The following is a 24,406-nucleotide window of genomic DNA, read 5'->3' as shown; positions in this document are numbered from 1 at the left end:
CTGAGCCACCGGCACCCAGCTAATAATTCCTTTTTTGTCTGGATGACTTTTCTTTTTCTTGCCCTGGTTAGTACAATGCTGAATCGAAGTAGTTAGAATGGACATAATTGTTAAAGATGCAGTTTGATAGGGTTAAAAGGCCTGTGTAAGCCAGGCCTTGGTGGCTCACACCTGTAATCCTAACCACTCAGAAGGCTGAGATCTGAGGAACTTAGTCAAAGCCAGCCCAGGTAGGAAAGTATTCGAGACTCTTATTTCCAATTAACCAACCGAAATCTGGAAGCGGTAGTGTGGCTCAAGTGAGCCACACTAATCTTAAGCAAAAAAAGTTCAGGACAGTGCCCAGGCCCTGAATTCAAGCCCTAGGACCAGCACGTGCACATGTGAGACTGGGACTTGAATTCTGTATTTGATGCTTTGCCCCATTGGTTGGTACTATACCACCTGAGCCATGCCTCCAACCACTTAAATAATGTATTTTGGACATACTGTTTATTTTGTATACAGTATAGTGCCGTAAAAAGAAGTGGTTTAAAAATTTAAGACACCAGTAATGTTCTTTCACTGCCATCCATACTAGTTTAGATTCCATTTAACACTCCTTTATTAGGTAGTAGCATAACTAAACTCAGTACTATCCTATACAAAATAATAATAGATCTTGCTTTATAGGGTCTTACTATGATTTGGGGTGTAATTTGGTTGCCTGCAGGTATTTCTAATTCAACAAGCAATTGGCAAATTAAAAAAAAAACTGCACTTATTTCCTCTTCATTTGGACATTCTACGTAGACTATAGAACTGTTTCAAGTTCTCCTTTTATTTTAGTCTAATAAAAATTTCCTCTGTAGCCTTGCACCTTAGATTATAGATATGTAAAAAAAAAAAAGTCCCTGGCAGCGGATGGGTCTGTCAGTCACTTCCGGGTTCTCACGCTGAATGGTGCAGATGATTTGGCAATCCTACCACCTTTTAGTACTACCTAGTCGCTGTGCGGTCCACAGCCCTGTCTAGCTTTCGCATTTCCTGGTCTATGGTCAAAAAGTGGTCGGTTACAGTTAAGCGAACCTTTCAGGGAGCCATAGTGCTTTCAGCTGCGGCTGCTGCAGGATCCTGTGAATGAGTACTGAAAGCACCTCCCTCGGAGGATGGGAAAAAGGTCCTTCACTTCCCAACGGCCCCCCCTCCTCCCGCCGCAGGAGATATGGCCACACCTTCCCCCTATCGGGGAGGAGCAGGTGGCCAAGCCCGTGGGACCTCGCGCCACTGCCGCCCGCAAGCCCGGGTTCGTTCTTGTCACGTGGCGCGAGTCAGCTGCGCGATCGGGACCCCTCAGGCGTCGCGGCGCGACCGCCTAGAGCGCTTGGTGGATGGATCTCTTCTTTCCGCCAACCCCCTCGTCCTCCCTCCCGCCTCTCAATCCCGGAAAAGGGGGAGATCGGTGACGTCATCATCCGGGCATTTGTCGGCGGGGCCACAGTTCACAATGGAACAAAAACAAGCGGCCCAAGTCAAACTTAGCGACGCGGCTGCGGCTCAGGCGGTTAACTATGTCCTAGCCTGTACACACCCAGTCAATCCACACAGCCCAGCCGCTTCACCACCGTTTCACACCACGTCTCTGGCCTCCCTTTCCCCCCGACGTCGGTTATTCTTCGTGCCACCTTTGCCCTCACCCCGCTCCCCAGCTTAGGGGTAAGGAAGACAGATTCTAGCCGTCAAGTGACCCTTCCTGAAGGAGCTGGAAGAAACGCTATCTCGTGAACAATCTTTACCGCATTGTCTGCCCCTCCCCCACCCAACTGGGCGTTCCAGGCGTCTTTAGGTCGGCAGCGCCGTTCTAGGCTCCACGGGCCCGGGTGGGAGGGGCGGGGCGGGAGGGGGTAGCTGAGTGGGAGGGGGCTAGGGGAGGTCCAGGGGGCGGGACCTGGGAGGGGTGGGGCTTGAGGGGGGCGGAGACCCTCTGGGCCTTGGGCGGCGCTGGGGCTAGTGGGAGTCTGCGCCGCCGCCGCCACCGCCGCCGCCGCCGCCGCCGCCGCCGCTGCCGCCGCCGCCACTACCACCACCACCACCGCTGTTGCTGCTGCTGCCGCTGCCGTCACCACCTCCACTGCTGCTGCTGCCGCCGTCGCCGCCGCCGCCGCCAGTGGCAGAGCGGCTTTTTCTTCTCTCTTTTTTTTTTTTGGCCTTGCTGGATCCGCCATATTGACGAGGACTGGTCTCCGGGGCTGCGGAAGGTAGTCTCCGCCGCCCCCCGGAGCTGCACCCTTCTCCTCAGCTGGCCCAGTCCTGGGCCTTCTATCCGTGTCGAGCCCCTCCCGCCTAGCGCAGCTCACGGGCCTCGCGGGAGCCCGCTGCCGCCGCCTCTCTCTCTCTCTCTCTTTCTCTCACGGGAGGAGGCGGCTGCTCTATCGCTCGGTGAATCTAGTCAGTGTCGGGTGTGAGCCGCGGCAAAAACGACCAGGCCGGGAGCGGGGACAGGCGGCGACTAGGGGAAGGTGAAACTGCCGCTGTAGGAGGAGGAGGAGGAGGAGCAGGAGGAGGTGACGCAGGAGAAACGCACCGCCCGGAGCCTGACTGGGCTCCGCGAGAGCCCCAGCCTGAGGAGAGAAGGGGGAAGAGGGCCGCCGCCGGCCGCGGGGAGGAGGTGGCGGCTGCGGCCAGGGCCGCTTCAGGGTGGGCAGGGTGAGGAGCGGATTTCTGCTGTCGCTGTGCAGCCTTTTTTTTTTTTCCTTTTTTTTTTTCTTTTCATTTTTCAAGCCCGGAGCCGACACCCCCCCTCCCCCTCCGGCAGCCTCTCGACACACTTTTGTCGCCCGTCTCCCCCAGGTTTGGGATGCGCCCCGGTTAAGGCCTTGTTCTTGAGACCGACTTTTGCTGCCTCCCGCCTCCGCGTGTCCTGGTTCTGAGAAGACGCCCGTGTTGTGCGGTGAGTAGCCAAGCCCCGCCGGGGCGACGCGCCTTTCCGGGGCCACCAGCTGGATGTGGGTGAGAGAAGGAGGACGAGGGGGTGTGCGTGTGTGTGTGTGTGTGCGCGCGCGGGTGCGTGTGTGTATGGTTCCTTCCTCGGTGGATGCGGGCGGAGAGGGGGGTCCCCGCTTCCCTCCCGCAGCCCTGGCAAGGCGTTTGCGCGCGGGCCTCCCCTCCCCCGATTCCATGGCAAGCCGGTGTCCCGGGAGCGTGTCTGTGTGTTTTGGACTGTAAGGGAAAATGGCTGACGGCTCTGTCCCTCCCCCTCCTCCCCCTTCCCCTCCCCCTCCTCTCCCCTCCCCTCCCCCTCCCCGTCCTGTCTGGGGCTGAGAAGGGAGGATGGAGTCTCCCGAAGCAGCGAGCAGCGCCCCCCATCCGCACCGCAGGCCTAGCCAGCTCTGAGGCCCGCACCCTGGAGTCTTGTGGCCCGGCGGCACTCGACGGCCCCGCGGCCGCTCTCCTCCTCAGACTCGTTCCACTTGACACCAAACGCCATTACTGAGGTGGAGTGATTTGAAGCAGTAGAGCTAGGCCTCGGCTACGCCTGGCCATTAGGCCTGACGACTTGTCCGCCTCCCTCTCTCCCCCCCCCCCCCCCAGCCTCCCACGGTAACCCGCAGTTTCGTCGCGGACTCAGGGCCGCTTATCGGCTGTCTCCACCGCCCTCGGCTCCCCCCCCCCCATCTGCCCGAGGCCACCGAGCCGCGAAAAAATATTTCAACTGTCTGCAAAAACCATTAGCATGGACATGGCAAATTCGTGAGTGAGAAAAACCTTCGGATTCTAGGCATTTGAGGCTTTACGTCTGATTCGCGGTTTTATTTTTTCATTCATTGGGAAATATTTCGAGAGTTAAGGAGCAGGTGTATAGTGAGGTTTTGTTTCATTGTTTTGTTTTTTTGGTATTTGTATGAATTTCTGCAAGGACGAGAATTTATACAGGAATTTGAAGGTGGGTTTTTTGTTTGGTTGTTTTTGCTTGTTTTAGGAGATCCTACTTAAACATTTTAGTTTTTGGAAGTTCGATGGTTATAGCATTAATTAAATTTTCACGGTGCACTTTACAGGTGTATATAATTGCTTCAGATTACCTTAGAATTTAACTGTGACCAAGTTGTCGATTTAGGTTAAATATTCAGGCTTTGTTTTTGGAAGCGGGAGATATTTGTAGCTTTCTTTTTACCTGGAAACTTACAAGTGTCCTAAAATATCGTTTGTATAATTTCACTTTTGAGAAAGAATAATTTGGGGTGCACTGGATTAGGAAACTTTACGCAGGTACTTAATCCCCTCTTGAGGCTCGTTGTCTATCCTTAGGTTAAGGACTGGTTAACTATGACTAGCTTGGCTTTCTTAACTCATCCGTATACTGGAACTTAAAAATAGAGACTACAGGCTCTCCTTTAGATCTCACTCGTCTTCTGATTCACTAGGCTGCCATTTTGGGTTAAAGCAAATAACTTCTATCTTGGAAGATTTAAGTATTAATTATGCAAAGATGTTACCATTTGTTTTCTTAAATTTTAAATTTGTGTGCTTTGTCATACTTATAACTTTAACCCTTTAAACTTTATTGTTCCAGTGTTTGGGTAGAACGAAAGCCTTCATGAAGTATTTGGAATTGGTGTTCCAAGGGTGAGCTCAAAATGTTTTTGATGGTTTTTTTCCAGTATATTTCGATTTCTCCTATTTAAAAATACAACTTTTGATAATGCAAATTTATTCATTTTTTACAGGAATATTTAACTTTTTGTATTTCTAGTTATCTGATGCTGTTTTCTTTCTGCCTTTTGTTTTCTGACCTTGGTAATTTCTTAGAGAATTTCTGGAGGGATTAAGCAGAACAGTATATGTGGGAATCTTGAATTCTTCCAGAAAGTAACTTTAAGGGCAGATCTTACCTTTTCCCACTTACTGGAATCTCTTGGTATTTCACGGTTTTGTTAATATCAGTGGAATGCTCAAGTAGGATTTACTTTTACCTTTTGTCTCAGGATCTTGAAAGACATTTTCTGATATCTGGAGAAGATATATTTAGTGTCTCCTTGGAGATTGTTCTTCTTTGACATGATTTTGTAGTTTTGTAGTTTTAAAAATGGGTGTCTGTCAAGAGTTTGCCAGTTACCTGTTTCTTCATTGGTTGGACACATGCAGGTGGTCTTTTAGCATTTTTTTATTTCAAGAGATATTTTCTAATAGTTTTATGCTTTGGGGATTTTAAACTTTGAAAATGAATATTTAAAGCATTAAAGAAAGTTATTTGAAATATAAAGGGAGTGTGTGTTAAAGGTTTAGTCCTTTGTGTTTGGGGCAGTCAACTGGAGAGATGGTAGGATAGATGTGGTTTATTGATGTGCTTGATTTTTAAAATTTTTGTTCTAAAAATATACTTTCATGATAGCCTGCATTTTATGTACTTTACTGCTGATAAGTTTTCTGAATTTTGAAATGTTTTTCTTTCCAAAAACTGAGAAACAAGATTCTAATTTCCTTTTGAGTATTTTAGGAGCTGTATCTTCGAAAGCTCTGTATTATTGTAATATAGAGTCTTTGGGGAAAGAATTAATGTGTTGGTCTTCAACTCTATGAATTAGAATCATTTGGAGAAATGTTTGGTTGTTTAATCCTTATCTCTGGATCCCACCCACATAGGCTAATCAATTTGGTCTGACACAAGTATGTATATTTTAAATGCATTCTGTATGATTCAGGCATGCAGTCAAGAGTTGAAACCACTGGGCTATTTTTTTTAACATGTTATTATAGAACTTTCAAGTGGATGAGTAAGAAAATGAATTTTTCCAACTGCTTTCCATTATCACAATTATCATTGACTAAATATTAATTATATGTCAGCACTGGTAAACATTTCCATTTATTGTGTTATGTAGGTAGTATTGTTTCCACTGTACCTAAAAAGTCTGATGTCTGAGTGGTATTTCAATTTTTGTGGGAGTACTGATTACTAATTAAAAAAAAAACAACTGCAATTTGAGAAATACCTTGATTGGCCAATGGAGATATTAAAATTCTGTAGCAAATAGTACTTTGCCAAGCGTGAGAGAGAAACAGACAGTATCAGGAATTAGGGTTTGAACTAAAGGCCTTGTCTCTACCAGTTCACACATACCTCCAGCCTTTCTTTTTGCTTTAGTTATTTTTCAGATTAGGTCTGTGGCCCTTTCCCTGGGGCCTTTTACACAGGCCAGTTTCCTATAATGATCCTTCTACCTACGGCCTCCTCAGCTGGGCTTATAGGATGTTAACATTTTGCATTTTGTAACATACATTTTTCTAACATTGGTTGACAATGAATAGTATCACTTATTTGTTGTTTGTGTCTCTTAATCCCTTTGATCCATTCTGCAAAATTGTGTATAGGGGGAGAGAAGAAGTCCACTAGTGAAAGCTTACAAACTCTTCTTTTTCTGTGCTGGATCTAGGGCATGTGCATGCCAGAGGGCTCTGTCACTGAGCTGTGTCCCCAAACAAACATTTCCCCACATGATTCTAGGAGCATTTTTAATAAAAAGGAAGATTTTCTTATATTTTCTAACACTTTATTGGGGTTCAGATATTTTTTTTGTTGAATACAAAGTGATAACCACTTTAACTTACCTAAAATTTATTCTTGAAACTTATTAAGATCCATAGCCCTTAGCCACCTACTATGTGTGTGTATATGTGTGAGTGAGGGGGGAGGGAGAAAGGATAAGGTTCCATTTATTTTTTTATTGCACCATTCTAGGGCTTGAACTCAGGGCCTGGGCACTGTCCCTGAGCTTTTTTGCTCAAGACTACTATTTAGTGCTCTACCTCTTTGAGCCATGGCTCTATTTCCTTTTTTTTTTTTTTTTTTTTTTTTTTTAAGCAGACAATGCCATCTTTATCAAAATACGACAGATTTTTTTGGTAGCTAATTGGAGGTGAGAGTCTTACACCTTTCCTGCTGGTACTGGCTTTGAGTAGCTAGTAGATGTGAGTCACTAGTGCCCAGTTTCCTCTTAGTTTTGAGACTAGGTGTTAGCTTAGTATGGCCTTGAACTCTTGGGCTCGTGATTCTCCCATATCAGTCAGCCTCCTTCTTAAACACTAGGACTACAGGTATGTGCCACCTGTGCCCAGCTGGGTTTCTAATTTTATTCTCAGTTACTTCCTAACAGTTTCTGCATCAGTTGTATATCAGAAACATAGTTTGTTTTCAAAATATATTCACCTAGATTTTACTCTAGATTATAGTTGAGTAAGTTTGGCGAAGGAACTGGGCATTCAAACAGGTGAGTCTGATGTGTAGCTAGAGGGTTTTTTTGTAATTCATTGGAGAGGGTGGGGAGATCTGATAACTTTTGTATTTTTTATTCTACCACTACCACTCTTGCTTGAGTTTATTTCTGTCATTCATGTTGTCAAAAATCAGATTCAAACATAATGGAGAGTTCAGGCACTAGTTTAATTAGGTATGAAAGACACAGATTACACTCACTTTGCATGCATATATCTCATGTTTTTTACTCCTGAGCACTTTCTCATAATTAGGGTTCCAACTCTAAAACTAATGTTTGAAGTAGAATTTTATTCTGAACTTGTCTCCAGTGAATTCAAATGTCAAGTATACTAAGAATGGATTCTTTTAGAATTCTTGGCATATTGGCTTTAGGAATAGCTGAATTTATATACTGTACTTTTAATTTTTGGCCAGAAATGACATACTCTGGTACATCTTTTTATCCTGTCATTCTTTTTTGTGTTGATGCTCTGTTATTGCTACCCTATTTTCTGTTTTTGTTTTACTCATTTTGTTCAGATGCTTTGGTTACTTTTGTCCTCCAAAACCCTGTGCAGTGATACATGCTAGATTGGGTGACTGAGATACTAGTATTACTGAAGCCCAGGAGATCAACAGAACCTGGATAACATAGTGAGATCTGGTCTCAAAAACCGTTTTTTGTTCTGTAAAATTTTCTAAGTTGGTGGTTTCCATCTACTCAAACTGATCATCCTAAGTCTTTGATCTTAACATATAAAAAGACCCAACACATAGATATATGATAACTGCTGAATTGATAAGGTTTTTTTGTATACTTAGAATGATTTTTTTTTGCATTTTTGCTAATTCTCTTCACTGTTTTGTCAGTTGACCTGATAATCCTTTTATGATAAATCCTGGAATGGATCTTAGTTCTAGTCAAACTTCTCGTTTTTCAGCTGAGGAAAATGGCTCGAAAGATGAGGAAACATGATTAAAGTAGCATGCATACACTGCCTTCTTTATGAACCTATTTTCATACCTAAGAAATCACATTTTCTAAACTATTACCTTTGTGGTTACTAATACTAAATTCTCTTCTCTGGTAATGGTTAAGGATTCTGTTTTTTACCTTTGGGTATTACAGAGCACCTAAAATAATACTGTTTACTACAACTTAATTGATTGCCTGAATGGCAAAAGCTGGAGCTATAATTTAACTTCGAACTGCTTGTACAGATTTGATGATGCATCATCATTTTGATACTTTCCAGTGTATCCTTTTTGTAACTGACAATCACATGAGATTTGAACACATTAGGCATGTGTTAGGAATTATATTTTTGGGTAGTACAGTATGAATTGGGAAGGAAAAAATAGAAGAAAAAGGGAGTAGGGAAAGTCCCATTCCTGTCCTTTAGGCCTGTTTCCTAACTACTTGACTTGTGGCTATTGGGAGTTTTAGTTGTAAATTCAACGTTACTCAATTTTTTTTGATGTAATGATACTGGAGTTTGACTGGACTGTCCTTATACACGATAGGTAGATGCTCAACCACTGTAACCACACTCTTCAGATAGGGTGTCATTTTTGGCCTGGCTGGCTTCAAACCTTGATCCTCCGGATCTCTGCCTTCCTGGTAGCTGTGTTTACAGGTGTGAACAACTGCTCCCAGTCTACTTGTTACCAGTTGATACTAAAGAGAGTGAAAGTTGCCAAATGGCATTAGACCCATGGTCTACCTAGCAGAATATTTTGTCTCTGATCAAGATAGTGAAGAAAGATTTGATTGTTCTTTTTGATAGCACCTAGAATTCAGAGCACAGACCACATAATAAGTATTTTGGACTTTGTGGGCTAAGAAGGACTTTGGATAAATTTGTATGATGAAATTAAAAATACTAGTGATAATGAGGTACAATTAAGTGTAATTCAGGTCTAGTGAGAAACAATTTGTTTTGGGGGAAGTAATAAGCCAGTATTTTGCTTAAATGGGGTTTTAACTTAATGTTCCCTATCACCAAATTGTGAATAGTCCTTTGTGAAATACCGTCTTAGGTATCTGGTGAACTGAACAAAAACAGGAGACTGGATTTGTTCTATAGCTATAGTTTGTTAATTTTGGGTTTAGAACAGTGATTCTCAAACCTAGAAGGCTTGTTAAAAGTAGATTGCTGCATCTACCTCCAGATTTTGATTCAGTAAGTGTGCAGTATGTATATATTTCTAATACGTTTCCAGATAGAGTACCCCTAGAGAATTACTAATTTAAAGATTAATTCCACCTTTTAAAAAATGTCATACTTTTCTTGGTCTTATTACTATGTAACTGTCTTGAATCTTTTTTTTATTGTGAAAATACTGTACAGAGGGGTTACAATTATATGGGCAAGATAATGAGTACATTTCTTATCAAGCATTGTAGCCTTCTCTGTTTCCCCTTTCCATCCTCCCCCCTGCCGCCCCCCCCCCCCGTCTTGAATCTTTTGTACTTTTAAGTCCAACAGTTAAATTAAGTGTCTACATTATAGTACAATCTGGGTATTGTACTATGTATTAGGTATTGAACCTAGTAACAGGAATACAAAGTAAGAAAAATAGAATTGTACTAGTTAAAGTGAGTTTAAAAATCGGTTTCCATGGGCTGGGAAGGTGGCTCAGTGGTAGAGCGTTTACCTTGCATGCATGAGGCCCTGGGTTTGATTCCTCAGCACCACATTAGCAGAAAAAAAACTAGAGTGGTGCTGTGGCTCAAGTGGTAGAGCGCTAGACTTGAGCTGAAGAGCTGAGGGACAGTGCCCAGGCCAGAGTTCAGGCCCCACACCTACCAAAAAAAAATGTTTCTACAAATACTTCAGAGATTAGAACCTGTGAAAGAATTAAAGATTTTTTTTTTGCCAGTCCTAAGGCTTGAACTCGGTGCTGTCCCTAAGTCTCTCTGTGCTCAATGTTAGCACTGTACCACTTGAACCGCAGCACCACTTCTAGCCTTTTCTGAATAGCTTATTGGAGTTAAGAGTTTTATGAACTTTTCTGTCTGGGCCGGTTTTGAACCAGGTGTGAGCCATCAGCACCCAACTAAGAATTCCATTTTGAAAGCAAGCCAGTAAAATAAGCAAAATTGGAGAAGGGCATTATTAAATTCAATAATATTTCATTAATTTATTGAAGGATGTTGTGTATAAATTTTCAAATTTATTTGTATTTAAATATCTTGTGTTCAAATAGCTAAGCTATACTTTAATGTTTAATGGAAAGCTTTTGAAAAATTTTATCTGGCCACGAAACTAGTATATTCTGTTTTTTAAAAGATTGGCACCCAACACTGGTGGCTCATGCCTGTAACCCTAGCTGCTTAGGAGGCTGCGATCTAAGGATCACAATTTAAAGCCAGCACAGGCAGGGATGTCTCTGTGAGACTATTATCTTCAATTAAACACCAGAAAGCCAGAAGTAGAGCTGTGGCTCAAGTGGTAGAGCACTAGCCTTGAGCAAAAAGTGCTCAGGGACAGTGCCCATGCCCTGAGTTCAAGCCTTAGGACTGGCACACACACAAAGAGAAGAAAAAAAGATTGGGGCTGGGTGCTAGTGGTTCAGGCCTGTAATTCTAACTACCCAGGAAGCTGAGATCTGAGGATCACAGTTCTAAAGCTAGGCAGGGCACACAAGTTTTGAGTTCAGGCCCCAGGACTTGAGCCTGCCATTTGAGCTACATGGGAAGCTGGGCGTCAGTGGCTTATACCTGTAATCCTAGATACTCAGGAGGCTGAGATATGAGTATTGAGGATCAAAGCCAGCCTGGGCAGAAAAGTCTCCAATAAACCACCAGAAAACTGGAAGTGGCACTGTGGCTCAAGTGGTAGAGCACTCCCCTTGAGCTGAAGGCGCAGGGACAACCCCCAGACCCAGAGTTCAAGGCCTGGAGGTGTGGCTCAAGTGGTAGAGCACCTTGAGTTCAAACCCTAGTACCAAAAAATAGTTCATAAGACTCCATCTCAACAGAAAGCTGGGCATCCCTACTATGGTAGGAATCTTAAATAGCATTGAGGTCCTGGCTCACTTGGACAGAAATAGGACTCTTATCTCAAAACCAGAATAAAGAGGCCTGGAGGTGTGGCTCAAGTGGTAGAGCACCTTGAGTTCAAACCGTAGTACCAAAAAAAAAAAGGAAAAAGTTGAGGTTTATAAGGGGAAAGAAAACAAAACACCTGCTCCACCTGAGCTGATAAGTCCATTTACATCCTATTATTTGTTTTCATCTTTATTAGGTGGTAGGTGGGGAATTATATATATATACTTTCTCCGTTTTATTTTAAAACTTGACAAATAAATTAGTTTATCATTAGTGTTTTCTGGAGCCTTTTTTCAAATTATTTTTTGCCTTTATATTGTAATGGGCATTTTAAAGTGAATATTTTTCTCTGACTTTCTGATAATTATTGGGTTAATTCAAAGTTTCTCGTGTGTGTATGTGATAAGTTTAATAAGTTAATCACATTTTCATGGGCCCTCTGCCTCATGATTTAATCATGTGCCATTTGGTTAGATTTGTTTGTCCTGAGAGACTCTCCCACTCTTTTTTAGACAAGATCTTCATATATTTATCCAGACTGGTCCTTAACCTCTAGCTTTAAGGAGTCCTCCTTCCTCAGCTTCCCAAGTACCTATAAATTACTAGTACATGCTACCATGCTCAGCTAAGAGACATTTTTATGATTCCCTATTTTTTAATGCTGCTTTTATGAATACTCAAAACACAAAGTTGAGCTTAGTTTTTTACTTTTATTATTATTTTTTTGTTTATGTGGTATTGAGAGCTCAAACCAAAGCCTCATGCATACTAGGCAAGTACTCTATCTCTAAGCCACAATCCCAGCCCCACAAAGTTGATTTTAATATTCAAAACTCTCAAAGTTGACTTTCCAACTTGATTTCTCACCGTTTTTCATTCCCCCTATTTTCCACTTAACTCTCAGTTCTCCATAAACCCTGCATGTTTTCCCATGGGTTGTTTTGTTTTCTCAATATCCTTTTTAGAGGATTCCTATTGTTTCCTAATACCAGTCATATCATGAACATGATTTAATTGCTCTGTAGCCTGTTTCATTTTAGGCATCTGTTGCTTTTCATCTTCAATGGCTCTTGAGTTTTACAGGATGGTTTACATGTATACTAAAAGGCTTTAGATTCTTTTTAGCTGTCTTTTTCTGGTTTTCATTGTTGTTAGTCATTTTTTCAGTCTCTTTTGTTGGTGGTGGTGGTAGTGGTCATGCAGCTTGAACTCAGGGCCTAGACGCTGTCCCTGAGCTTTTTTTGGTCAAGGCTAGCACTCTGCCACTTTGAGCCACAGTACCACTTTGGTATTCTGGTAGTAATTGGAGATAAGAGTCTCACAGACTTTCCTGCCTGGGCTGGCTTCTAACTGCAACCCTCAGATCTCAGTAGTTAGAATCCTGACTAGGATTATAGGCAAGAGGCACTGGTACCTGTCTCTGTTTCTTTCTTAGTTACTGTGCTGTGGGTTGGGAAATGTGATGACATTGTGTCTTATAGTTTAGTATAACGAGTGAGAGTCTTGTGAAATGTGATGACTTTGTGTCTTATAGTTTAGTATAACGAGTGAGAGTCTTTGAGACTCTTGTATGAGAACTTCAATGAGCTCTGTTTCCTGTTCTGTACCTTTTACCCAGAATCGTGGCCTGTGATGTATGTGAAATCTCAATTTTCATATACATATGTTAAAAATCTCCTTTCCTTAAAGTTCAAACTTACTGTTCATTAGCTGATGGAAGTCCCTCCCTCCCTCCCTTTCTCCCTCCTTTCCTTCCTTCCTTCCTTTACTTAATAATAGTTGTAATAGCCAGGCACTGGTGGCTCATGCCTATAATCCTAGCTACTCAGAAGGCCTAGATCTGAGGATCAAGGTTTGAAGCCAGTCTAAACAGAAAAGTTCGTGAGACTCTTGATCTCCAATAAACTACTCAGAAAAGGCTGGAAATGGCACTGTGGCTCAAGTGGTAGAGTGCTAGTCTTGAGCAAAAGAAGCTCAGAGACAAGCACCCAGGCCCAGCAACAACAATTAAAAAAAAATAGTTGTAATCATTTCTTTTCTTCCTATTTTGAAAGGGTTATTTTGGTTTTTATTTTTGTTTTTGTCCATCATGGGGCTTGAACTCAGGGCCTGGGTGCTGATTCTTTTGCTCAAGGCTTCAGCTCTACGACTTTGAGCCACTGTACCACTTCTGGTTTTCTAACGGTTAATTGGAGATAAAGAGTCTCACGGACTTCTTTACATGAGCTGGCTTAGAACCACAGTCCTCAGATCTCAGAGTCCTGAGTAGCTAGGGTTACAAATGTGAGCCACAAGTGCCCAACTTGAAGGTTTTATTGTTGATTTTAACAATGTTCGGAAATAGCACTGTAGTTCAAGTGGTAGAGCGCTAGCCTGGAGCTGAAGAGCTCAGGGACAGCGTCCAGGCCCAGAGTCCCACGACTGACAAAAAAAAAACCACACACACACACACACAATGTTCATATTTTAAGTGCAAATGGGGTAATCAGTGGAAAGGTATTGGAATTGGTGTCTTGGGTCCTTAAAACTTTTAGTCTGGGGGCTCAGAAGTTGGCTCAGTGGTAGAGCGCTTGCCTTGCATGTATAAGGCCCAGGTTTCGACTCCTCAGCACCACATAAGCAGGGGGAAAAAAGCCGGAAGTGGTGCTAGGCTCAAGTGGTAGAGAGCTAGCCTTGAGCTGAAGAGCTGAGGGAGAGTGCCCAGGCCCAGAGTTCAGGCCCCATGACCGGACCAAAAAAAAACCAAAAAACTTTTAGTCTGTAAAATGAGATAATTTAAGGTTTGCTCTTTTGTCTTTAAGTCCTTAAATTTTTATAATTATTTTTATTACTGTCTTATACAAATGGGTTTCAGTTGAGCAAGTCAGATTAGGAGTAAATTGCATCAGTATCCCACTTTCCATCTTAATCCCATCCGCATTCTTAAGTTACCATTTTCACGTAAGTCCTTACATTTTTATCTTTACCCTAGAGATGTGTGAAAGAACTAGAGTCTAGAGAAGAAAAGAAAAAAAAGGTAAAAATTGTTTAATGAGTTTAGAAGTTGTTAGGTTGACAAGTATATAGAGGGGTAATCCAACAACATGAGTGTTTCTTCCTCCCCATTTCTAAGCATGTGTGGAATCAGAAGAGGGCTTTATTTTTGTTAGAATCCTGACTTGATTGTGGTTGATAAACAGCTTATAATGTGAATTTAGGGACCATAGACTTGGTAGTAAGGAGTATAATTTCTTTATTGACATAGCAGCTTAGAGCTTGGTTAATTTTTTTTCATCCTGAAATCTAGTTTAAGCATTAAGAGCATCATTGCTCCTAAAATGAAGTGTAGTCTGATATGGAAAATAATATGGGGAGTTATTTTTTTAATTGAAGATGAAACTACACAAGTAAATAGTAGCAGTGATTTTTGTAGTATAAATGATTCAGAGAAAATAGTGGTAGCTCATTTTTATTACTGTAAGAGAACTAGCAAAAGCTCAATGGGGTTTGTTTTTGTTTTTGTTTTTGTTTTTTGCTTTTTTTTTGTGTGTGTGGCGGGGTACCAGTACTAGGGCCTGAGTGCTTTCCCTTAGCTGTCCCAAAGCTAGTGCTCTACCACTTGAGCCACAGTTCCACTTCTGGCTTTTTGGTATTTAATTGGAGACCAGTTTCATGGACTTTTCTGCCTGTACTGACTTCACAGTGATCCTGAGATCTCAGCCTCCTGAGTAGCTAGGATTACAGGTGTGAGCCACCAGTTCCTATCTTGTTCAGTGATTTTTAGTTTGCTTAATCCAGCATTCTCAAACTTCATGACCTTGGGACCCCTTCATACTTTTAGATTAAGGACGAAGAACTTTATTTACATGGAGATTATCCGTCAATATTTACTATGTTGAATTTTTTTAAATTTTTATTATTCTAGAAGGTTCCTTCATGACTCTGTCTTGCTCTATGGCCAGAAAACAAATACTCTAACCTCTATACTTGCTTCTGAACTTCATATGAATACTGTATACTTCTAGACCTGGCTGCTTTTACTTATGTGAGTCACTAATTTCTTATTCATCACTGTGTAGAATTCTATTGTATGGTTTACCATTCTCTTGTATATAATTAAAACATGTATTTTGGACTACCTGGATGATTATCTCATAATTGAGAACTTCCATCCCTTTTCAATATTTATGTTAGCTATATGTTTTTAATACCATAGCAATCAGTTGTACCATTTGATTGTAGGATAATGAGAATAACAGAGGCAGACTTGACACATGAATGATGTGTTGGTGCCAAGGGCAAATTATGTCATAGCACACCATGTGTACAAAATGGTGTAGTAATTGGATTAAGAGAGCTAAGTCTATTACATGGCATATGGTAGTGGCATAAGAACTACATGCTATCCATATGAATATTAGCAATTTTGTTTGTATTTTGTTCATAAATTTGTCCTGGTTTTATAGTTACATAAGAGCAATAAACATAAGGAGTTTAATCCTTGTTTAATATCTGCATATATTTAAGCAACATTAAAGGTAGTTAATTTAGCTTTAAAATTTTTGTTAAGGTAGAACCAGCCTGGAATTGTTGATAGAAACCTGGCACTTGGAGTTGAGTAATTAGAACTGGTACTACAATTCCATACTTACTGGTCTGTTTTTTTTTCTATTTTTATATTAAGTGGAAAAGATCCTTATATTTCTACTAAATTGGTGGTTTGTTTGTATATTCTTTGATTGAACAATTAGATTGGGTAATTTTTATATCCTGCTTTTTTGTCATTGTTCTTATTTTTTGTTTTGTAGTACTGAGATTTGAACTTAGAGTTTCATTTTTACTAGGCAAGCACTCTACTGCTTATCCGTGCTTCCAGCCCTGTTTTATGCCTATACTGGGGTTTGAACACTGGGCCTGGGTGCTGTCCCTTAGTTTTTCTGGTCAATGCTGGCCTCTACCACTTGAACTACAGCTCTACTTCTGGCTTTTTGGTGATGTATTAAAGAGTCTCATGGACTTTCCTCCCTCACTAGCATCAAACCACAATCCTGAGATCTCAGCCTCCTGAGAAGGTAGGATTATAGGCATGAACCACTAGGGTCAAGCTGTACTGGTTATTTTTGAGATACTGTCACTCTTCCTGCCAGGCATAGCCCTGAACCCAGCTATGGATTGACAAAGGATCTCACAAACTTTTTTTTTTTGGCCTGGTCTGATCTTAAACTGTAACCCTCCCAATTTTAGTCTCTCAAATAGCTAGGATTCTAGGCATGTATCTCCAAGCACCCAGCTTACTGGTCTCTCTCTTTTTTTTTTTGGTCAGTCATGGGGCTTGAACTTGGGGCCTTAGTGTTGTCCCTGACCTCTTTTGCTCAAGGCTTGTACTCTACCACTTTGAGCCCTAGAACCACTTTTCTAGTTGTTAATTGGAGCTGCCCAGGCTGGACTTGAACTACGATCATTAGATCTCAGCCTTTGATAAGAATATTACTCTATGAATTGTATTACAGAGGGGAAGATTGATTGTTGATTTGTAATTTACCTTTTAGTAAAACAGGCTCTGATATATGAAAGTAGAATAATGAAATCTTTTGAAAGAGAAAGCTAGGCACGGTAGCTCACTTCTGTAATTCTAGCTACTCAGGAGACTGAGATCTGAGGATTATGGCTTATAGCCAGCCTGAGTAGGACATCCAGTTAATCACCAGAAAAGCCAAAAGTGGAGTCATGGTTCAAATGGTAAAGTGCTAGCTATGAGCAAAAATGCTCAGGGACAGTGCGCAGGCCTTGAATTCAAGCCCTAGGACTGGTACCAAAAAAAAGGGCGGGGGGAGGACAGAAAGGAGTAAGGGAGAATGATATAAGAGGTGAGATTGATTGGGATGTATTACATACATATGTGGAAAAGTCACTGTGAACTTGCCCTCCCTTTGTAAAATTGCTATATGCTAGAACAAGAGAAGAAATTTACCTTTTAAATAGTAGAATGGGCTGGAAGCATGGCTCCATTGGTAGAGGAATTGCCTAGCAACCTGAATTCAAACTCAGTGCTACCAGAGGTAAAAATAGAACAGTATAGTTATAAACTGTGATAGTATTTTGTGTTAATGCAGTAGAAAAATAGGTGCATTGGTACAACTTTATTTTCTTAATCTGTATATCAGGAGCAGAAAAATCCTGGTAATTTATAGTTGAGAGAGCAGATAATAAGGAGCCTCTGAAGGTTTAAAAGTAAGTATTATCAAAGTGGGCAATAATCTAATCAGCATTTCAAGAAAGATCTAACCAGCATCTTGTTAAAATACCTACCAGTTACCAGGTCCCTTCTGTGTACCAAGCACTTTATGTACATTCTCTTATCAAAGCTTTCCAACAGTCCGTAAGAAGTGTTAGCTACCTTGAGAGAGCAAGATATTTGAAGATTAAACATCAGCATTTGTAGGTATATTTCACTGTACATGCACTGCCAGAAAACCATACCATCTACAAAATAATTTACGTGCGTGACGCACGCGCACACACACGGGAGGGAGGAGGGAGGGAGAGAGAGAGGGAGGGAAGGGGGAGAGGAGCAAGCTGGGCATCATGGCTCCTGCCTGTAATCCTAACAGCTCAGGGAGGCTGAGATCTGAAGTTTAAAGCTAGCCTGGGGAGGAGAGTCTGTGAGACTCTTGTCTCCAATGAACCACCAGAAAACCAAAAGTGGTGCTGTAGCTTAAAGTGACAAAGCATTAGCCTTGAGGGGAAAAGCTCAGGTACAGCGCCCAGGCCCCGAGTTCAAGCCCCATGACTGACAAAATGAATAAATGACAGGATTCATGGAAAAAAAACCAATGAGATAAAGAACAAACTGATCATTCAAAACTATGTTGGTTATATTAAGTACTAACAAAGCAATAAAAAGGTTCTAAATATTTGACAATCTATAGTAATTATAGGACTTTTAAGTCAGTGATGTGGTAGAAGTAGGAATAAGGAAGGGTTGAAACTCCCAAAAAGTAAAATAAGTTGAAATGCATAAGGATCAGGTAGAACTGCATAAATATTTTATTTAAAGCAGCCAAAGCCAAGAAGAATGTAAAGCAATAAGCACTTGGTCCACCTAGAACCACTTCCATACTGCATTCAATTTCTGTAACTTTTAGGGCAAAACATTAATGTTTTAGGGAAAACTGACAACCACACCATTCTACTTTCTCTATGAATTTGGTCACTGTAGGTACTTCATATAAATAGAGGCCTACAGTATTTGAGTCCATTTGTAACTGTCCTGTTTTGTTCTCAGATTTTGTTCATGCAACAGCATACCCTTCTAAAAGCAGAATAATATTCTGTTGTTTGTGCATAGTACATTGTTGGCCTATCTGTCCATGGATGTTTGGGTTGTTTCTACCTTTTGACTGTGTATAATGTTGCTATGATCATGGGTATGCAAATACAGCTATTCAAGTCTCCTCTTTGAATTCTCTGGGTATGTACCTAGAAGAGGAATTGCCATATCATATGATTATGCTTTTGAGGAATTGCTATACTGTTTTCCATAGCAATTGTACCATTTCACCTTCCCACCAGCAACACACAGGCTACCAATTTCTCCCCATCCTTGTCAGTTTTATTATAACATCCTAGTGTATATAAAGTAGTATTGCGTGTGGTTTTGTTAATACATTTCCGTGGTAGCTAATGATAAGCATCTTTTCATGTGGTTATTGGCTGTTTGTATATCTTTGAAGAAATGTCTTTTCTGATCCTTTGCCCATTTTCAGATGAACTCTCAATTGTTTAGTTGCATAGATTCTTTGTATATTTTAGATACAAATCTCTTAAGATTTTCACAGGTTGTGATTTTTTTTCTTTCTCTTTTTGGGGTTGACTTTTTATTGTCCTTAGAGCCACAAGTCTTTGTTTTGAATTTTAAACTTCCTTCTTTTGGTGCTGACTGTTGAACTCAGTGCCTGGGTAGAAACAAACACTCTACTATTACTGTGCTACATCACTAAAAAAGTTTTTAATTTGGAGCTGGGAAGGTGGCTCAGTGGTAGAGTGCTTGCCTTGCATGCCTGAGGCCCTGGGTTTGATTCTCCTCCCTCCCTCCCTCCCTCCCAGAAGTTGTAAAATTCGTTTTCAACATAGTGTCTTGTACATCTCATTGTTACAATGGGTCAACCTGTATCTCTATTTAAGCATTTTGTTTTTTCCCTTCCCCTCCCCAAAGGGCACCAGCATCAAATACAGTGAAAACAGGGGTTATACCATGGGGTTGGAACATACCAAAGAAACAAAAAAAAATCACTAATATATAAGTACGTTTAAAAACAATAGCAAGAAAGAGAAAGCCACTTGTGTCCAAGTTTTTAATTTTTTTCAGTCAAGCTTCCTTATGTATGTATGTATGTATGTATGTATGTATGTATGTCGGTTGTGGGGCTTGAACTCTGAGCCTGGGTGCTGTCCCTCAGCTCAAGGCTAGCTAACTCTACCACTTGAGCCACAGCACCACTTCCGGTTTTCTGGTGCTTTATTGGAGATATAAGTCTCATGGACTTTCCTGCCTGGGCTGGCTTTGAGCTGCGATCCTCAGATCTCAGCCTCCTTAGTAGCTAGGATTACAGGCGTGAGCCATTAGCGCCAAGCTTTTTCCTTATTTTTTATTGGGTTGTGTTAATGAGGAGTGCAGGAGCAGGAAAAGGTCTGCTCTGCTTTGCTTGCCTCAGATCATCAGATTTGGAGGAGACCAGTAAGTCTCTGAGATTCCACTTAGCTAAATACCTGCATACCCAACTCCCATGTACTGGATCAGATTCCTGTGATCATAACAAACGATTTTAATAAAGTCTACCTTCTCTCTCTACCACCCCCTCCCTCTCCCATCTCTCTGTCTTGATGGTCCTGGGGCTTGAGGCTTGAACTCAGCCTGGGCACTGTCCCTGAGCATTTTTTCCCAAGGCTAGCACTCTACCACTTGAGCCAGCTCTGTTTCTGGCTTTTTGGTGGTTAATTGGAGCTAAGAATCTCAGGGACTTTCCTGCTCAGGCTGACTTCAAACCACAATCCTCAGATCTCAACTTCCTAAGTAGTTAGGATTACAGGCATGAGACATAGACACCTGGATTTACCTGTTTCTTTTATTCTTACTTGTGATGTTATAGCCAAGAAAAGCCATCATCAAATCCTATAGCATTGAGATGTGCCCCTGGTATTGTTTTGTTTTGCTTTTTTTCTTTCTTTCCTTGTAGTGTGAAGAATTGAACCCTAAGCCCTTTCACTCATAGTAGCCAGTGCTTTGCTACTAGACTTCATCCCCAGCTCCTGGGTGGTGGTAGTGGTGATTTTGTCAGTTGTGGGGCTTGAACTCTGGGCTTGGGCTCTGTCCCTCAGCTCTTCAGCTCAAGGCTAGTGCTCTACCACTTGAGCCACAGTGCCACTTTCGGTTTTCTGATGGTTCATTGGAGATAAAAGAGTCTCACGGACTTTTCTGCCCGAGCTGGCTTTGAACCATGATCTACAGATCTCAGCCTCCTTAGTAGCTAGGATTACAGGTGTGAGCAACTGGCACCCAGCTTTCTTGTTGTTGTTGTTGTTTTTTTGGGGGGGGGGTCTTGTTGTGGGGCCTGAACTCTGGGCCTGGGCGCTGTCCCTCAGCTCTTCAGCTCAAGGCTAGAGCTCTACCACTTGAGCCACAGCGCCACTTCCGGCTTTTTTCTTTTTGCTTATGTGGTGCTGAGGAATCGAACCCAGGGCCTCAGGCATGCAAGGCAAGCGCTCTACCACTGAGCCACCTTCCTAGCCCTCTTGTTGTTTTTTGAGAAAAGTTCTTTGCCAGATATCCTAGGATAATCTAAAAATCTCTTGATCCTCTTTCTCAACATCTCAGTATACTGAGATTTCAAGTGTGCACCACCACACCTGATTGAGATCAGTAGTTTCTTATCTTAATAATTAGGTCTTTGATCCATTTTCAATTGTTAATGATTAAAAATGAGCCGTTAGTCTTACTGAGAGATCTTTGTATATGATGTTGTGTTTCTGGCCATTTCAAGATTCTATATTTGACTTTTGGCAGTTTGGTTATGATGCTGCTCCATCTGGATTTATACATTAGTCCTGTTTGAAATTTATCAAGCTTCTTGAATGTGTAGATGTATGTTTTTCATTGAAATTGGAAACAGGTTTTGACCATAATTTCTTCACCTTCCTTTTCTATTCCTTCTCTTTTCAGGGACTCATTACCCATATGTTGGCATTCTTAATTGTGCCACATACTTGTTTGATATTCTGTACACTTTTCTCTTTGTTCTTCAAGTTGCTTATATCTAACAATGATTCTTCCCTCTTTATAGTTCTGCTCTTGAACCACTTTTGTGACTTTTTCATTATATTTTTCAACATAAAATTAACATTTGGGTCTCTTGTTTGATTTATCTCTTTTTTTCTCCTTATTGTCTGTTTAGAAATGTCATTATTTTTCCTTTAAACATGATTTCCTGTAGTTCTTTGAACACATATACACATATATATATACACACACACACACGAGCTTTTTTCATTTCTATAAATATTTTATGTGATCAGAGCATGAGAACTGTTTTGAAGTCTTTGCTGAGTCTGACATCTGGACCCTGCAACAGCCTACTTTTTTCTGTATGTGGGCCATGCATTTCTCTTTGTATGTCTTATAATTTCTGGGTTAGAACTGAACCCTTCATACAATGTAGTAACTTTGGGAACTGATTCCTTATCTGCCACCTCCAACAGAGACTTTAACATTGTTTGTTTATTTATGCATTTATTGACTAGCTTATTTATTGATTGGAGCTTGGGAGGTCTTATATTTGCCAGGCAGGTGCTGTTAACATTTGAGCCAACTCCCAGCCCAGTATGAACAGTTTTAGGTGAAGTCTATCCCCTGTGGCCCCACCCACTCAGTATGTGGCCTATGATTAGTTTTTATAAAAAAAATTTTTTTGTGTGGTTGATAGGTTGGTGGTACTACTCCCACTCCACTTGCCCTGTCCCCACTTCCACCTTAAACTGATCCACCTACCTATGCCTTCTGAGGATTATCTGTGTTGAGTGATTTATTCGGGGGGGGGGGGGGGGGTGTGTGTGTGTGTGTGTGTGTGTGTGTGTGTGTGTGTGTGTGTGTGTGTGTGTGTGTGTGTGTGTGTGTGTGTGTGTGTGTGTGTGTGTGTGTGTGTGTGTGTGTGTTATCTGTGTTGAGTGATTTATTCAGGGTGTGTGTGTGTGTGTGTGTGTGTGTATTATCTGTGTTGAGTGATTTATTCAGGGTGTGTGTGTGTGTGTGTGTGTGTGTGTGTGTTTTATATTCCAAAACTTAGTCTCTAATTACTTGCTGACTGATAGCTCTATTGTTTTACATGATGCCTCAGGATATAAATTGCCCCACAGTCAGATTCAATTAAATTCTCATGTTTTTCAGTGATAATGTTTGATGCCAGTTTATGAGGTTTTTATTCTGATCCAGGAAGTGTGTTCTTAGTTCTCTCTTTCCCTGATTCTCTTTGGTGAAGTACTAGATGGGTGATTTTTTATTTGTTTGTTTTCATGAAACTCCAGTCTCTTGGTCTAAATGAGGTCAGTTCTTGAGAGAACTTAAGAAATCTGTTCTTATGGGCTTCTTTTCCCTCTTAACAAAGCCTGTGTATTACTGCTTCAGAACTTGAGGTAGACTGTACCACACCTGCTTCTTGAGCAAATTGCTGAGTCAAAGAATTGGCCTCTGGTCTCAAGCTTATCTCCTGTTGTGGGACCTTGGCCCCTGTGGGTGAGATGGAGTGAGCACAGTTGAAACTGTACTATTATTGGCTTGCACCTGTCCCACAAGGAGGTAGGAGGAAGGAGACTGGGTGGAAGAAAGGAGCCTTAGACAGGTCTGACACTCATTCCTGCAATAGAACCTCTGCAACTAAAAGTTGGAGGTCATAAGAAATGCTGGCTGCTTGCCTTTTCTGGGGAGATAGCATCAATTGGGGGGAGAGCCTGTATTCTTTGCCTAGAATGGAGCTTTTGTTCTGCTGAGCTACCAAAATGTCAGATTCTCTTCTTTTTTTTTTTTTTTTTTTGGGTCCGGTTGTGAGGCCTGAACTCTGGGCCTGGGTGCTGTCCCTCAGCTCTTCAGCTCAAGGCTAGAGCTCTACCACTTGAGTCACAGCTCCACTTCCGGCTTTTTTCATTTTGCTTATGTGGTGCTGAGGAATCGAACCCAGGGCCTCAGGCATGCAAGGCAAGCGCTCTACCACTGAGCCATCTTCCCAGCCCCCAGATTCTCTTCTTACTGAAGTGCAGTACATTTTCTTGATTAAAAGTTACATTTTCTTTATATCCTTAAGGATAATTTCTAAATATTTAACAAAAGTTTTTTTTTTATTTCTTTTTGTCAGTCCTGGGGCTTGAACTCTGGGCCTGAGTGCTGTCCCTGAGCCTCTTTTTGCTTAAGGCTAGCACTCTACCACTTGAGCCACAGTGCCACTTGTGGCTTTTTCTGAATAGTTTATTGGAGATAAGAGTCTCACTGACTTTACTGCCCAGGGTGGCTTTGAACTGTGATCCTCAGCTCTCAGTCTCCTAAGTAGCTAGGATTCAGGTGTGAGCCACTGGCACCCGGCTTAACAAATATTTTTAAAAATAACTTTCACCTGTGGTGTTAACAGTGATTTCAAGGGAATAAACTGTCAACAGCTTCTAATGCCACCATTGCAGAAGTCAATTTTAATTTAACATTACTCAAATTGACTACAACCACTTAAATTTTTTTGTTTGAGAAATACGTAGCAAGGATGCCAAAGTTTAGTGAAGCTTTTACGTACATATAAAGACTTGCAGTACCCTAATTGTGTACACATGATTTGACAAACCTTGGGATGGAGTTTGAGTAAGAGTATTTGATCAATTACCAAGCATTTCTAAATGAGCATATTTCTGCTGCCACAAAGAATTTTGAGTGCAGGATATATAGTTCTGTTGCAATGACTTCTAGGAAGTATTATCTATGGGTGAATAATGACTTAGTGACAAAATTTAAGGGAGGAGGTTTAAATAGTGTTGTAGATACAATGTGAACATTTAGCTCAAGTAACATTTGAATTTAACAATTGGATGTCTCATTTACATTTTTGTGA

The 24,406-nt window shown here is 41.5% G+C and overlaps 1 protein-coding gene across 4 annotated transcripts in view; it reads left to right on the top strand.

Moving 5' to 3' along the window:
- Positions 1 to 2,082: 2,082 nt before the first annotated feature.
- Usp9x (ubiquitin specific peptidase 9 X-linked) overlaps positions 2,083 to 24,406 on the top strand; it is a 114,372-nt gene continuing 92,048 nt past the window's right edge. For 2 of the 4 annotated variants that reach the window (XM_070040616.1, XM_070040615.1), the window contains exons 1-2: positions 2,085 to 2,237; positions 2,830 to 2,929. The gene's annotated coding sequence lies outside the window, so the exon portion shown is untranslated. Of the gene's footprint in view, positions 2,238 to 2,829; positions 2,930 to 24,406 lie in introns of all 4 variants that reach the window. The other 2 variants (XM_070040612.1, XM_070040614.1) reach the window with 2 other exon arrangements.

This window comes from Dipodomys merriami, unplaced genomic scaffold (assembly GCF_024711535.1).
Source record: "Dipodomys merriami isolate MVZ:Mamm:240054 unplaced genomic scaffold, mDipMer1.0.p SCAF_3, whole genome shotgun sequence".
Taxonomy (NCBI): Eukaryota; Metazoa; Chordata; class Mammalia; order Rodentia; family Heteromyidae; genus Dipodomys; species Dipodomys merriami.
The sequence above is the reverse complement of the archived record's forward strand: the minus strand, read 5'-3'. Positions and strand labels throughout refer to the sequence as shown.